Here is a 16585-nt window from a genome sequence, read left to right as displayed (position 1 = left end):
GGCGGATGTATTTTGAAAGGAAACTAATTTGAAGAACAGGAAGACGGTTACCCCTCCTCCACAAAATTGTGAGTGGAGGTCGGATCTTGGAAAATGGAGAATCAATTCTTTGGAAAGAAGTTTGTATCTTCTTTTAGTTATCCCTATCAACAACCAATTCTTACTGCACTCCATGAATTTATTACTTGTATCAGACTCATAACCTACCCATTGATGTGCGTCATATTTCTTGTAGTGCCTTGCAACAGTTACATCTATACTCCACCACAATTCTGTACTTAGATTTTTCTGACCATGAAAAAGACAATCTGCCACTTCTTATTATAAGGATTACCCTTTCGTGCAAAAGGACAATTTGTGAGAGGATCATATCCAACCCCCCTTCTTTGTACAAATAGCCCACAATCAACGTGTACTAGGATTTGAGTGCAATCCTTTGTTGTTTGTTAATGGTTTCATCTTCAAAAAATGTTGCAATGAAGAGGTACACATGATCGCTTCATGCTTGTCCTCATACATTGACATCGGGGAGACCATTGTATATCCCTTCTCTAGATTTCTTATCTTCGGTGCAAGATGAGTAATTGAGTCGCAGTGAGAGAAACCATATTTGTGGATGATATTAAAGATGAATTCGTGCAACAGTAGCATCGGTCTCATCGGCCTTGGCTTCATGATTGGGTTTATTGATTAGTTAAAGCAATGCCTAGTGGTGTACATAGAAGCCCAATGGGTTGTGTAGTGGTCTACATAGAAGCACAATGGAAGCATTTAAGAGTGGCAGGAGCATTCTTCAATCCAAATGGCATCATCTTGCTTCTCCCCATTTAGCGATGAAGGTTGTATTTTCTCAATCCTCTTTGACTAGTATGATTTGGTTGTACCCACTGGATTTGTCCATGAATGAATACATCTCATGCCTCGGTACTTTGTCCAAGTAATATTTGTGAATGGCAATCGGAGTGGGTCTTTGATCGTTTGTTCATTGAGTTATTATTTTCTCCTAGGCCATGTTGATTTGATTTTGTCCCATTAGAGTGCCTTCTGCTTCATCTTTACTTGCTACTTCATTTTCCGTTTTGTTTCTTTAACTACACTCTAGCTCTTCCATTCTTCCATTCATTGTTGCTAGAGGGCTTGATGGTTTCCTTATCTCAACATGGGCTCCTTTTTGCTTAAGGGCATGGCTGATCTCCTTTGCCATGTCCTTCTCTTCCTTCTAGTGAATCCTTGGCTCATTTGGCTTCTTTGGACTTTTTCCTTCTCTTTCGAGTTGTAATGTCTTTGTGAAGCAATTCATCATACATCTTCATTAGATAAATGATCCCAATGTTGTGCAACTTCATCATCGTATCTAGTCTCAAACTGCTCGATTTGCCAACTTCTCACTTTGGACTAAGTCTCTTCTTCATTTAGTATCCAAAGACCACTAACTTGAGCTTCTATTCATGCTATGCACTCGTCCTTTTGCTACTGATACCTTTGTCAAGTAATGAGACAAACCTCTCAGTTCTGTTGTTCCTAACATTCATTGCAAGGAAATTTGCATGTTCGCATCACTTCATGGCATTAGTGGAATTTTGGACTCAAAAAGGGCCTCTCGCATTAGGCCCTTAAGAATGGCACTAATCCTTATTTAGCCTCTAAACCAATGAGGACACTCAAGCATTTACAAAATGAAGGATTCTTCCTCCTCCCCAATGGAAGGAAATGGTCCCCACTTAATTGAATCACAAGAGTAATGGTTTTCTAACCTTTTGGAGACATCATGGATGGTTGAATCAAATATGATCCAATTGTTGGCAACCTAGGACATCTACCCAATCAATAACATTGGATCCTGGACAATCTAATGGATTTCAATGGTCTAGATCTCGTAGCTATTGGATGGAATATTGATCACTCGACTATCGTGGTGTGGTAGACTATCTGTGGTGGCAGATACACATAGTGGGGTATTAAAGGTGGTGGTCGCTATTCAAGCTTGTAGCTTGGATTCAAATTTACATCTAATGCTCTAGAAGAGGTGCATATTATGTGCCCTTGGATGGATTTAGATCAATGCTCCACAGTCGGTGTTGTATAAAAGCCTTTGGATAAACACTTCACAATCGGCGTTGCATATGAGCCCTTGCATCATAGTGTAAATCTATGGGTGGCCACATGTGCGTCCATGGTTGCTTGTGGACCATTAGATCAAGAGTACCCAATGGTCTAGAAAAGGTGCGGAATGTGTGCCACTAGATCATGAATTAAGATCTACAATAGAGAAATAGCATCCAATGCAAATTATTGGATGGAATCTACAATATCTAGACCCTCATTATGACACATCAAATTTCCCTTAACCACAACCTTTTTCCCTAAAAATTAAGGAATTAACCTTTTTCTTAATTTGCCCCTTATGATACTTTTTTGAGTTCAATACTTTCCTAATGGGATTATTTAGTGCAGACAACTTATTCCATAGTAGCATCGCCAAATGTTAATACCAAATCATGGTCGATGGGTTGATTCATTCCCTTGTCTAGATGTGCTATTGCATTTTGTGTTCCTTTAGGGTGTTGTGAGGTAGATTGTTATTTCCAGATGGCCAAGTGAAACATTATTTATAGGAACAAGTGCTATGTGTTGCAATAAATGGATGAAGCATTGAATGAAAAGATAGTAAATGTTTTTTGAAATGAATGAAAAGAGAGAAGGCAATGGAATGGAAGTACTCAACAAGTGAATGATAGAATATTTATTGTATTTAGCTATTGGTAATGGAAGTACAATTAGCTCTTTGGACCCACTACTTGCATTAGCAACAAGGATGACCCTATCTACCTCTTGTTCACTTCTTTATGTACATCCCCCTTTGGGGTACCACTCGATTGGGTTTATATTTGACTGCACCTACCCATTCTAAGGGTAGATGTGATAATGGTCAGCATTGAAATGCTCTGACATATGTGTCCCCTCACTGCTCGGCTTGGTGCACTCCAGCAATGGTCATGTAGGTTTTGTGAAGATGATCTTGACTTGGGTGAGTGGATCACCTGTCCGGCCCTTGCCTTCATTTTACACCTTCTTGTTGGCACCATTCACTACTTTGCTTTTGTTTCGGTTCTTTGTTTGGTATTGTCTCCTACTATTATAAACCTATCTCTTCATTTGGGGGACATGTAAGCCAAGTGCTTCTATGCAACCTTGCACCACCAACCAGCCCAAATAGTGCGGTCATCCAATATCTAGTAGTCATGCTATCCAAGTGCCTTAGGGTAGAAACCCATTTTTGAGCTACCAAGATTGTTACCTAAGTGTGTGTCATGGGCACTTTGAATCAAAGACTCATTAGAGAGGTCAACTAAGCTTCGTAATCTGTTTCGAAAAATTTCCAAGCTAGTGAAGGAAACATGGTGTGTGTGTGTGTGAGTGTGTGTGTGTGTGTGTGTGAGAGAGAGAGAGAGAGAGAGAGAGAGAGAGAGAGAGAGAGAGAGAGAGAGAGAGAGAGGGAGAGGGAGAGGGAGAGGGAGAGGGGGGGAGAGAGAGAGAGAGAGAGAGAGAGAGAGAGAGAGAGAGAGAGAGAGAGAGACTTATTTCATTAATTTTGGACTTGTCAATGTACAAATTCATTTTTACATATACTTTTGGACTAGTTTTTGGATAAAATTTAAGAAAAAACCCACAAAGGAGATGATTTCAAAATTATAAAATTTAACATGACACAGATAACTTACACCAAAAGATAAGATTCAACAGTTGTAAACTCTCGTAATATTTACAATGGTGTTAGTAAACACCTTCAAAAGTTACAATATTAAGCAAACTCTCACAATATTTATAATGGTGTTAACAAACACCAAAAGTTACAATAAGCCTCTCATTGGAAGGCATCTTTAATATTTGCCATTGATATCCTAGATTCAAGGGCTGAGACCATCTCATCATGATCGATGTAGTTACAACTATAGAAAAGAAGTAAGGAATTTAATTTTTCTCCTGTATAGCACTTTCTTGATTCCATATGGCTTGTGCTTCCTGGGGTGGAAATCTCCCATAACGAGCCACACGCGAAGTAACCTCACTTAGATAGTATGTTAGCTCTCTCCTATATGAAAGTAATCTATCTATTTTTTCTCTCTCCTCCTTCTCTAGGTGCTTCTGAGTAGCAAACTCCTCCTTTTCATCCCGGGTTAATGGAGCTCGCTGTCTCTTTCTTTGCTCTCTATTCACCTTGTTCTGAGGGAGTAAGGCGAGATGGAAGAAGAGATAGTAAGGGAGTAAGGCGAGATGGAAGAAGAGTTTGAGAGTAAGGCTATGAGATGAGTCCCCACCACCCCAAAACCCCACACACACGTGCCCTTCCGCGAGGCATGTTGCTAGCGCCTCACTACACACCTCCCCCTACACCACGTGGCACATTGCATTTAGTGCCTCTTTTTGCATAGCTCACTAATCCAAATTCCTTGGGCTCCTCACCTCTCCAAAGCTCCTCACCTCCTCGACTCTCCCTTCCTCGACTACCCCTCTCTTGCCTATATATTAAGCCTTTCTCAAGTGAGCATTCCCTACCTCGAGCTCCATAGACCAATGGGTCTTCTTCCCCCCTTTCGGTTGCACTTACTATTGTCGTGTGGTTGCTTCTACAATTTCGCTACCCATGTCCATACTTCTATACTGCATCCATATGCTACGTGGCTCTTGACAAAATTACATTCACTTCTCCCTGCTTGTGCGCTGTCTAGAATCTGCTGCTGTGGTGACACATAACCTTTGCAGCTCCCCTTCTACTACAACGCCTCCTTCTACCTACAACATGGACTCACAGGTCCCCTAAACCTTTACCTTTATTTTTAGTTACCTTCATTTTTAAATTATCTCCCCCCCCCCACACACACTCTTTCATTTCTTCACAAGCTTTAATTTGTTACTTCAAACTCCTCTCTACTTTATCCTATCCACTTCCCATTTATTCTCGTTTCCTCTAATTAATCAATCCCCTAACCATTTTCTTCCACCATTTTCTTTCATCACCAATGACATTACCAATTCTCTTACAATATTCATTTGGACCTTGCGGGAGTCCAAATTTATGTCCACCATTATGACCTTCTGTATCATTGCCTTGAATATGCCATGACTATGTTCTCCCACATGCACCATCAAGAAGGTCAATGTCGTATCACCACAAGATTTAATTTGTTACTTCAAATTCCTCTCTACTTTATCCCACCCACTTCCCCTTGATTCTCTTTCCCTCATCTAATTAATCAATCCCCTAACCCTTTTCTCTATTAAGCCTCCCCCCCCCCCCCCCCCCCCGCACCCCCCCCCCTCTCTCTCTCTCTCTCAGTCCTCTTCTATCATTTTCCCCTTTATTTTATCAATGTTTCCCTTGTCTAAATTTTAAATTATTCTCATTAATAAAGACCCAATTCCTCACTCTTCCTATACCCCTTCATTTCTCCCTCTTTACATCATCTCACACAAGCAAATCCCCTTTGCATAGTTTGTCTTTGTCCTTATTACCTTCCCCTCCCCTATTAAAATTCATTACCCTCCCCCACTTGTTTCTTTATTTGTTATTTCCCAAAATATTCTTTAAAACCTTTTCTATATACTTTTCCTACCCGTCCTTTCTACTTATTACCTTATTTCGTTCAAGTTTTTTTCCCTCCACCCAAGACTCTTTCTTTTTTTCTTAAAATTTTCCTTACCCCCCCCCTTTTTCCCCCACTTGTCTATAAGTCCCTTACAGTAGATTACCCTCCTAAATTAACCCTTTTCTCACACTATAATTTTTTACATCGAGCATGTTAAGTGTATGGCAAAGCTTGTCTTTTATTGTGACCCCCGATAACAAGGGAGGGGTGTCTATGACACCTGTCTTCCCAACCAAAGTCAAGCTGGTTGTTATCATGTTTGCTTGTTGGATGGTGATGACAGGTATGCAGATTCTCCTCTTCAACAAAAGAAATGCTTGTCAGGACTTCACCAGCTTTAATTTTTTGCAAAATGTTTTTTTAATTTGCTAAAACATTATTGGCACTTCTTATAAAAAAACTCTTACATACTTTTTATACAATTTTGTAGGTGCTTTACCTACTCACTTAAATGAGTACTCAAACACTTCCTTAATTCTATAATGTTATCTTTCTACCCTTTAGCCTCTTGAATCCTTTCATTAAATTCTTTTTTCCTACATTTTACACAAAATTCTTGTTACTAATTCCTTTTCTATCTTTGCAGAAATACTCTTGGGATACTACACATAGTCCAAGTCACTGAACACTCCTCTCCCCACTCCCTCTCCTGTGACTCAAGCGGTACTCTTGTGTTTCTAAAAAATTGAGTTCTTTTCATTCATTAGAACGCACGATGATCTCAAGGCTCTTGCAAAAAACACTCCTGTTCTCAGTAAAATGCTTTCCCTGAATGATTGGATCAAGCTTCTCAAATTCTCACAAAGAGAAAGTGATGGCGCCCTCGCCAGACTTGAAGTAGCTGCTATCAATCTCAATGACACAAAGGCTTTGAATGATTACCATACCATCCTCCTTGGCCTTGCCAACGACATCCTTGTCCTCAATGGTGCCTTTCCCCTCCCCATCCCTACTAGTTTTCACAGCTTTATAAACCTTGACCTCCTATCCCCTGAAGACAAGGCTTCTTTCAAAATACTCTCTCAGTCGCTCTCGCAAAACCACCAAAGCCCCTCGATAGTAGAGAGCTTAAAAATTTCGCTTCATGTGTTCCCCTCCTTCCTCTTAGACACATAGAAATGAAGGTTCCAATTGTTGATCACAAAATCTAGTGTCTTGATAACATTAGCTCTCTTGCACCCTTTTCCATTCCCTTGCTTGCCTTCATTTGTAACCTCTCTTCAAAAGAGGTGGAGCAATGCAAACAAGATGCCTACCAGGGGTGTCAACATATAAATTCAAATTACTTTTTAAATTCCCACTTCCTCCTAAACTCTATTGATCATTCTAAATGTGGTTTCACCAAGGAGGTCTTTTTTCTACCAAAAGGTGCCACTCGTAATGATGTCGACTCTGCAACCAAAGACTAACTATTATGTCAAGAACTGTTGGAATGTCTTTAGGACTTACATAAAGTGCACCTTTCTCATGAAGAAAACAAACATGTGCTGCAAATCCTCTATCCTTCGGTTTGATCATGTGGTTTGTTATATACTCAACCATCTAGATCTCTTTTTCCCTATTAGTTCCTTACAATAAAAATTCTTTTCCTTCTTAAACTAGATGGCACAGTTACCCAAAGAGGTAATCTTCTCCCTTGTCACGTTTTACCACTTCAGTGTCGTACTCCTTGAAATGATAAAATCCCTGTCTCCCTTCGTTGACTTCTCACTCCCCTCTTCTTTTCTCAACCTCCCAGGTCCCTCCCTTGCCCTTAACATTGTTCCCTTTCCTCTACTGCCAAATTCACTCCTTTACCCAAAAGAAGGCATAGTTCCCCCCTAGATTACACCCCCAAATTTTAGAAATTTATCCCTACTACCCCACTCAGCAACCCTTCTTTTTCCTCTGATGTTAAATATTCCCAATTGGTGTCTTCCACCACCTCTGCTCCCAAAAGAAAAACACATGATAATGATGACGCTTCACACCAGTCTTTGATCTAGGTGGACTTTACTTTTTGCATATTTCCTTCCTCTTCCCTTCGGCCTATCTTCTGGGTTTTACTCCCAAAGGAGAACGATGACCCATAACTTAATAAGGGAAATGCACAATTATGTATAGGATCATAAGTTGTACTCATTGTATAGGCTTTCGTTATGTAGTCACTATGCTCACACATGCACATACTACTCTGATTCTTTTTAGTTTTCTCTTTACTTTTGGATGCTATCATATGCACCAAAATAAAATCCATAAAAAAGACTTGTAGAGGGGGTGTTAAGGATGGTGTAAGTTGCACCATACCTTAAGGGCACTAAGGAAAAACCCTAACCCTAACCCTAAGGGGTACTCATGTATATATTCATGTTTATGTTCAATACAAAATTGTGTACAATTAGTCAATCTTGTGTGCACTCCTCTCTCTCCCTCTCTCATTTTCGTTATGAGCCCACCCATCGATGCCCAACAATGGTGTTGTAAATTAGCGGGACCCTGAATACTAAGGTGATTGGCAAATTTGAAGGGTGCCCATTGTTAAGATTGGTTGCCCATGAAAGGCTTCCAAGGGTAGGATGTGGAGTCCAAGTAGGACTCAAAGGCTAAAAAAATTCACCTCCTATTGGTTTAATTAACTGCCTAGAGATGTGTGCCTCTCATTGTGTAAACAGCCTAATAACAACTCTAGACTATGTTCTGCCTACCCCTCAAGGGGATGGTCTTAGTAACTATTCAAATTTTTGAAAGCAAAAATTGTTTTTTGGATACTTGTTTAATAGTTGATTTCTTGTCATGTATACATGCGCACATGTGTTCTTGACTTTAATCTTGTCAAGTTTGTTGATTCCACTCCTTTGATTCCGTCAACTATCATGCACATGAGAGTCAGATCTATGGAAGAGCTTCACCTCATCTTTGATCAAACCATATTTGCGCTCTTGCTACTTTTGTGAGCATTGTAGCTTGTTGCACTTCTTTTTGCATCATCTTCATGCTTGTTTCCAACTGCAAGCATCATGCTTTCGGAGTTTCCTGTTTCAAATTGCCCAAATATCAGCAATGTCTTGGGCTTTCATGAAGACTTGGGATTTCCATTTAGTGCTCCCAACACGCAGCTCGAATTTATGTTCTCTTCCTTGTCCCAAGCCAAAATTTTCACAAGCTTTGTTAATGAGCCTCTTAGTGAGCCAACTTAAAGATGCTCAATGTCCCTTCCAACCTTCTTCACCTTGAATCATCCACGGTGTATCATCCCACCCGTCGTCTCCTTGAGCAATGCACTGTACAATCAGTTGTTGCAGATCGACATGAAGATCAAGAAAGAGATCTCGCCCATTGGTAGCTGTAAGGCGCGGAGGACCAGGCACCAAATCCTTGAACTCGTCGAGAAGTGACATAAATATCCGCCCTCTTCGTGTGGTGTGCATCCGTGAAGTGAACTTGAAAAAGTTTAGAATCTATGATCTAGTAGAAGATATGAGTAGAGCACGTGAAGTGAAGTACTTTTGCTTTTTACAGCATGTGAAAACTCCCTACGGTTAGAGAGTTACAGTTTTTGAGATTTTAATATATAAGCAAGAATCATTACATTTTCATCACTTCTTATCTACTGGCCCAATGGTAAGTCTCCCTTTTGTGAAGGGGGATGACTTGGGTTCAAATCCCACTCTTTAATAAAAAGAGAGGAGAGGAGAGGAGAAGGAGAAGAGAAAGAGAAAGAGAAGGGGGCGCGGGATCTGTTACAATTTTGCAGAGACCTGGGAAAACAGTCCGCGACTAGAAGACGCAGGAGCCCAGAAAACGTCACGATCTGTCCGCGATGCGTGCAGGTGTACACAGTGGATGTGTGAATGCACGCGCGGGAGCATAGATGTTGCAGTTCTCCAGCTGCGATCGGTACGAGCAGAAGATTCGCCAGCTAGAATACATGTGGGAACCGCAAGCCGAAAGCAGGCCGACTGGAAGCGTAGAAGTAGGGCGGTTTTGTAGCCGTAGAGACAGGGAAGGCACGCAGTTTGGAGGCGCAAAAGAAGAGAACTGCGTACAGAAGAGGCCGCAATGCCGCACCCAGTCGTTGTGGGGGTTAAAGGTCACTGTGCCTTAACCCCAGTTATGTACAATACTCAAACACATATATAAATGAATGAAAAAGAAGATTAGGGTGGTTCTGCACCCACCAAAACTTGTGTGGCTCTCTGTCTCTCTCTCTCGCTCTCTTTCCCTCTTCCGTTCTTGCTTCCGTTGAGAGCACTCTCAACTGGTATCAGAGCCCGGGTGATCTAGCTGAGCGTGCGTGAATGCTTGAAGCTCAGCAGCTCTGTGGGAGGAAGGAGAAGCTTTGTGGGAAGCTTTGTGGGTGACTTTACTTGCATCCGAGTGTGCAGAGACCTTGGAGAAACCTTTGGAAAAGTCACTTAGGCTTTGCGAAGTGGTTTTGAGAGCCTGTTAAGAGCTTTCAAAGAAAAAGTCGTTTTTTGAGCTTTTCCCTGTTCCGTTCGATGACAGAGACTCCGTATTGACTTGTAGAGGCAACTATTGCTTGCTTTTGGTGTCCATATTACTTCAGGAGCTTGGAAACACCTTCATTCTTGAATCTGAGATCATTTCAGTGGATTTCTGACTCACTGTGTCAATTCCTGCGTTTTTTGCCCGGGTGTTGGAACTCAAGTTTGGAGCAACCATTTGCAGATCTGTCAGTTCCGGTGGACTCAGGAGGTCCTAAAACTTCTATGTTGCTCATCATTCGCACTCCGGTGGAGTTTACAGATAGCTCTGTTTCCAAAAACGTTTTTCAGTCCGTGTGTTGGACCCAGTGATTGAGACCACGGTTTCCAAAACCGTCTGTCCCATTGCGTTCCAGACGCCCAAAAACCCCTACCTATCAGTTCTTGCATGATTCGGTGGAGGATTTTCAGAGTTATAAATCTCTGTGTATTCGATTTCGTCTCTCTGTTATGCATTTTTCATGCTAAGGTTTTGAAACCTTAGATTTATGCCACATGGCAGTGGATAAGTGTTGACTCCCATTTCTCACTCATCGGTTGGGATTTTGGAGTTCTGGCAGAAGAGAGATATTTGCAGATTTTCTTGCTGAGTCCGATTATGCAATGGCGCCCATGTTTTGAAGCATCTCAGGTTCTATTTTCAGTAGCGCTCATTACCGTGGGACTATGATTTCTTGAGCATACCTTATGCAGATCACTCTGGTTGCAGTTTGAGCAGTGTGCGCTCATTCGTGGTATGCATTGGGTTGCAGTGGATGATTTATAGGCCATTTGGATGCATTGCGGTCCTTGTTGGATGCGTTGATAGGCCCAAATTGCCTTGTGGGATGCTATTTTTTATGGACGCTTTGCACATGGATGCTATTTTAAGCTGAGGGACAGCTTTGACACATTGCAGGTGATGCACTGATAGTGCTATGCTCTCTTGGATGAGACATTATTGATGCATATGCCAGTGGACAGTGTTTATGCTTGAGTCATTTGGCACTTATTGGCATTTTCTTTTGGGCCAGATTTGCTCATATGGATGCATAGTATATGCACATGAGTCAGATGCTTTGAGTTTTGAGTTTTGGTGATATTTCACTCTATTGTGGCATACACATTTGGATGCACCTGGTATTTGGTGTGATTCTCTCTTGCAGGCACTAGCATTTGGGATTTTGCTTTATTTGCATCATGGCATCCTCTTCCATGTCTGAAAAGGAGTTTTTCAGCATTAAAAAGTTTGATGGGACAAACTTTTCTTTGTGGAAAGAACAGATAAGGGATGTGCTTATTCAAAAGAAGCAGATTAAACCCTTGGCAGGGATTGAAGCTAAGCCTGCAAATATGTCTGAGGATGATTGGAATGAGTTGGATGCATTAGCAAAGTCTACTATTAGACTTCATCTTGCAGAGTCAGTTTATTTCACAGTAGTAAATGAGCAGACTACTGAACATTTGTGGAAGAAACTGTGTGCCACTTATGAGAAGGAAACTGCCTCTAATAAAGTTTACCTCATGAAGAGGTTGTTTGAGCTGCAGATGAAGGAAGGGGTCTCCATTGCTCCTCACTTGAATGAATTCAATATTATTTTCAGCCAGCTTCAGGCTCAGAAAATGAATTTTGATGCGGAGACTAAGGCAATATTTCTCTTATGTTCATTGCCATCCTCATGGGATACCTTCCGTACAACTGTCAGTAACTCTGCACCTGGTGGAGTACTGAAATTTGATGATGTTGTGGGTAGCTTGTTGGCCGAGGAGATTAGACGGAAGTCTATGGATGGCAACAAGCAGGATGCAGCCTTAAATGTGCAAAGGGGCAGATCACAGTTCAGGGGGAAGTCCCAAGAAAGAGGGAAGTCTCGTAGCAAATCCAGAGCACGGAATATTGAGTGTTACCATTGTGGCAAGAAGGGCCATATGAAAAAGGATTGCTACAAGCTGAAAAGAGAGCAAAAGGATAAGAAAAAGAATGCAAATTGGGGTGCAAATCAAAAGGAAGAGAGTCCAAGGGAGGACAAAGGAAAAGTGAAGATCGAGGAGATCAATGCAGTCACACGTGATAGTGACAATGATGTTCTCTTCATGTCTAGTTTATCTGCAGAGTTGCTTACCACTTCAGATGATGCATATTCCCAGGATTGGATTTTGGATTCTGGTGCTTCATTCCATGTTACTCCCCATAGGGAATGGTTCTCCACTTATGATAGTGGAAAGACAGGTTGTGTGCATCTTGGAAATGACTATGCATGTGACATAGTGGGAGCAGGTGACATAAAGTTTTCTTTTGCAAATGGGTCTGCATTTGTTTTGAAACATGTGAGACATGTGCCTAAGCTGACCAAGAGTCTTATTTCAGTGGGTCAGCTAGATGATGCTGGTTTTCACACCACTTTTGGCTTTCAAAGTTGGAAAATTCAAAAGGGCTCTATGCTTTTGGCTAGGGGTGCCAAGTGTGGGACTTTGTATCCCTTACATGTATCAGGGGTATTTGATCATGTTGTTGCAATAACCGAGCAGCCAAGCACTTCTTTGTGGCATTGCAGGTTGGGGCACATGAGCCAGAATGGAATGAAACTCTTATGCCGTTTGGGTTATGTACCGCATTTGAGTTTCTCTGATTTTGAATTTTGTGAGCATTGTCTCTATGGGAAGCAGACTAAATCAGCCCATAAAAGAAGGGGAAAGAAAGAGTTTGAAATGCTTGATTTGGTGCATTCAGATGTATGTGGTCCCATGCCTACACGGTCATTAGGCGGGGCTGAATACTATGTGACATTCATTGATGATGCAACTAGGAAAGTGTGGGCTTATGCTATAGCTCGGAAGAGTGATGTGTTCCAAGTATTTCAGAAATGGCTGGCCTTGGTTGAGAATCAGTCAGGTAGAATGCTTAAATGCCTACGGACTGATAATGGTGGAGAGTATCTCTCTCATGACTTTCAGCATTTCTGTGATACACGTGGGATTAAGAGGGAGCTCACATCCCCTCGTACTCCAGAGCAAAATCCAGTTGCAGAAAAGATGAACCGTACCATTCAAGAAAGGTTGCAATGCATGCTTTCCAATGCAAGTCTTTCTGGTGGTTTTTGGGCTGAGGCAATGAAGACTGCAGTGCATGTGATCAATAGATCACCTAGTAAGAGTTTGGATGGTGGTATTCCTGAAGAGGCATGGGGTGGCAAGAAACCCTCTTACTCTCATTTGCGTATATTTGGGTGTGAGGCATATGCACATGTGCCAAAAGAGCTTCGAAAGAAGCTAGATCCTAAGTCTAGGAAATGCATCTTTCTGGGTTATGGTGAAAGTGGAGAGATGGGCTATCGTCTCTGGGATCCAGAAGCAAAGAAGATCATACGCAGCCATGATGTGGTCTTCAATGAGAAGAAGATGCATAAGGCACCCATGAGGGATGTGGAAATGAGGAGAATCACTTTCCAAGATGTGAATCCACCTGCATATGTTGATAGACAGCAAGCTGTCCATGCACCAAATGTGCAAGAAATGGTACCACCAAGTACTCCCACAGGTATACAATCAAGGGTAGATGATGGATCATCTATTGGTGGAAATGATGAGCCAAATGTGGCTGATATGCAAGTGGGACAGCAAGCTGAAATGCCCTTGAGAAGATCATCTAGAGTGTCTAGACCGCCTGATAGGTTTGTTCCAGGGGTAGACTATGTGATGCTTACTGATTGCGGCGAGCCTTCTTGCTACAAAGAGGCTATGATGCGTGAGGATCAATGCAAGTGGGAGTATGCTATGCAATCAGAGATGAGTTCACTTATGAAGAATAAGACTTGGGACTTGGTTTCTTTGCCACATGGAAAGAAAGCATTGCCATGTAAATGGGTCTACAAAATGAAGGTCACAGGTGATGATGTGCCTAGGTACAAGGCCCGTTTGGTTGCTAAAGGGTTCAAGCAAGAGAAGGGTGTGGACTTTGATGAGATATTCTCTCCAGTTGTGAAGATGACCACACTTAGATGCATGCTTGGACTAGTGGCATCAGAGGATATGGAGCTTATGCAAATGGATGTCAAGACAGCTTTCTTGCATGGGGATTTGCATGAGGAAATTTACATGGTGCAGCCGGAAGGCTTTGAAGAAAAGGGCAAAGAGCATTTAGTTTGCAAGCTAAAGAAGAGTCTCTATGGTCTTAAGCAAGCACCTAGAGAATGGTATCAGAAGTTTGATGCTTTCATTCGGTCCCAGGGTTTCAGAAGGAGTGAAATTGATCACTGCCTCTACACTAAAAGGGCTAAGGATAATAGCCTGATAATCCTGGCACTATATGTGGATGATATGCTATTGGCTAGCAAGAATACTTATGAGCTAGATGCATTAAAGGCCAAGTTGCATGAGGCCTTTGATATGAAGGATTTGGGACTTGCAGGTCATATTCTTGGTATGCGCATCACGTGTGATCGGAGTAGGAAACTCCTTTGGCTTTCACAAAAAGAGTATGTTACAAAAGTATTGCAGCGTTTCAATATGGAGGGGGGGAAGGCAGTGAGTACTCCATTGCCTCCATATGTGAAATTGAGTCATACAGATAGTCCCAAATCAGATGAGGAGAGGGCCATGATGGCCAAGGTTCCTTATGCATCAGCGGTTGGGAGTCTTATGTATGCTATGATAGCTACTAGACCAGACATTGCATTTGCAGTGGGAGTTGTTAGCCGGAAAGAGGCATTGGGAGGCAGTTAAGTGCATCATGAGGTACATGAAGGGTACCAAGGAGATGTGCATTTGCTTTGGTAAAGGAGACATGCGTGTACTTGGGTACACAGATTCAAACTATGCAGGAGGGCATGTGGATAGTAGGAGATCCACTTCTGGTTATGTGTTCACCTTTGCAGGTGGTGCAGTGTCGTGGATGTCTCGCGCACAGAAGTGCGTTGCTTTGTCTACCACAAAGGCTGAGTATGTTGCAGCCACAGAGGGTTGCAAGGAGGCTATATGGCTTGATCGGCTAGTGGGAGATTTGGGGATTCATACAGGTGTACCGACATTGCATAGTGATTCCATGAGTGCTATTCAGCTAGCACGGAATCCGGTCTTTCATGCAAAGACCAAACACATTGAGGTCAGGTACCATTTCATCAGGGAGGTACTTGAGGACAAGCGCATAGAGCTTGTCAAGGTTCATACAGATGATAACCCTGCAGATATGCTGACGAAGAGTCTACCTAGTCAGCGGTTTGAGTATTGTCGTGTATTGATGGGCATTGGATAGTATGCTCACTGGTTGTTCTCCCTTAAAGGCACATTGTCCTTTAAGTGGGAGGTTGTGGGGGTTAAAGGTCACTGTGCCTTAACCCCAGTTATGTACAATACTCAAACACATATATAAATGAATGAAAAAGAAGATTAGGGTGGTTTTGCACCCACCAAAACTTGTGTGGCTCTCTGTCTCTCTCTCTCGCTCTCTTTCCCTCTTCCGTTCTTGCTTCCGTTGAGAGCACTCTCAGTCGTAGGAGTAATAGATTTTTATACCACTAGCCGTGGAGATTTCAATCCCAACAGCCACACCATTTCTATTAGCCGAAAAAGAAATCAGGACCAGAGGCTAGAGGCTAAGCATGGCGACGCTCGAGGGCCATAGAGGAAAGGAGAACGTGAGGGCGAAACATTATCATGGGAGGAGAAAAGGAATTAGAAGGGGAGGGAATGAAGAGGGAGACTATGACACAAGGGGAAAGGGAGAGGGGGAAGAGAAGCATGTACATGATGGGAGGAGGAATGTAAAGATGGAGACATCAAGGAAAGAGGACCATGCTTTATTTTGAAAGGAAGGGAAGGGAGAAATCAAAGTACTAGCTATGTGGCTTTACAAGAATGAGCGTGTCTCATCAAGGAATAGCCCCCTCCTTTTATAGCCAAGAGAGAGGGTCTCTCCCAATAAATGCATCCTCCCACATGCATGGTGTGTGTGGAAGAGTCTCCCATGTGGGCTAGGTGGTTACGCACTCTCAATTGTGTGCGATAATGCTTGGCCACATTTTTCCACATATATCAACTCCCATATCCCAAGTCTATGATACTCCCTCGGTCTCTTCCCAATTTTATAATACGTTCAAACATCTAGGAGGACAAGTGGAGGGTTGGCACAAGGAATCTTGCCATCTCATCCTACTTTCCCCATTATTTAACTTGCATCCTTGGACTATCTATACCTCCCTCACATGGGCCTATCCTATATGGAGGGAATAACCCAATATAATATCCATCTCCACCTATTTTATATTACTTCTCCCATGGACTTTGAGCCATATCTCACTAAATGCAGCCAAGGTGGAGGGGTGGCACATGGAGGAGCCATGCCACCTTACATTTTATAATATTACTACCCTGGATCACACCATATGGGTCCTCTTATGTGGAAGGGTGGCACATGGTCATGCCTTGCCACCTCAACCCTGGGCCCTATGCACACCTATTTTATTATACTATTGCCAA

Source organism: Dipteris shenzhenensis, chromosome 26 (assembly GCF_047967505.1).
Source record: "Dipteris shenzhenensis isolate YYH24624 ecotype China chromosome 26, Dip_SZ_1.0, whole genome shotgun sequence".
In the NCBI taxonomy this organism is placed as follows: Eukaryota; Viridiplantae; Streptophyta; class Polypodiopsida; order Gleicheniales; family Dipteridaceae; genus Dipteris; species Dipteris shenzhenensis.
Note: the sequence above shows the minus strand (reverse complement) of the source record.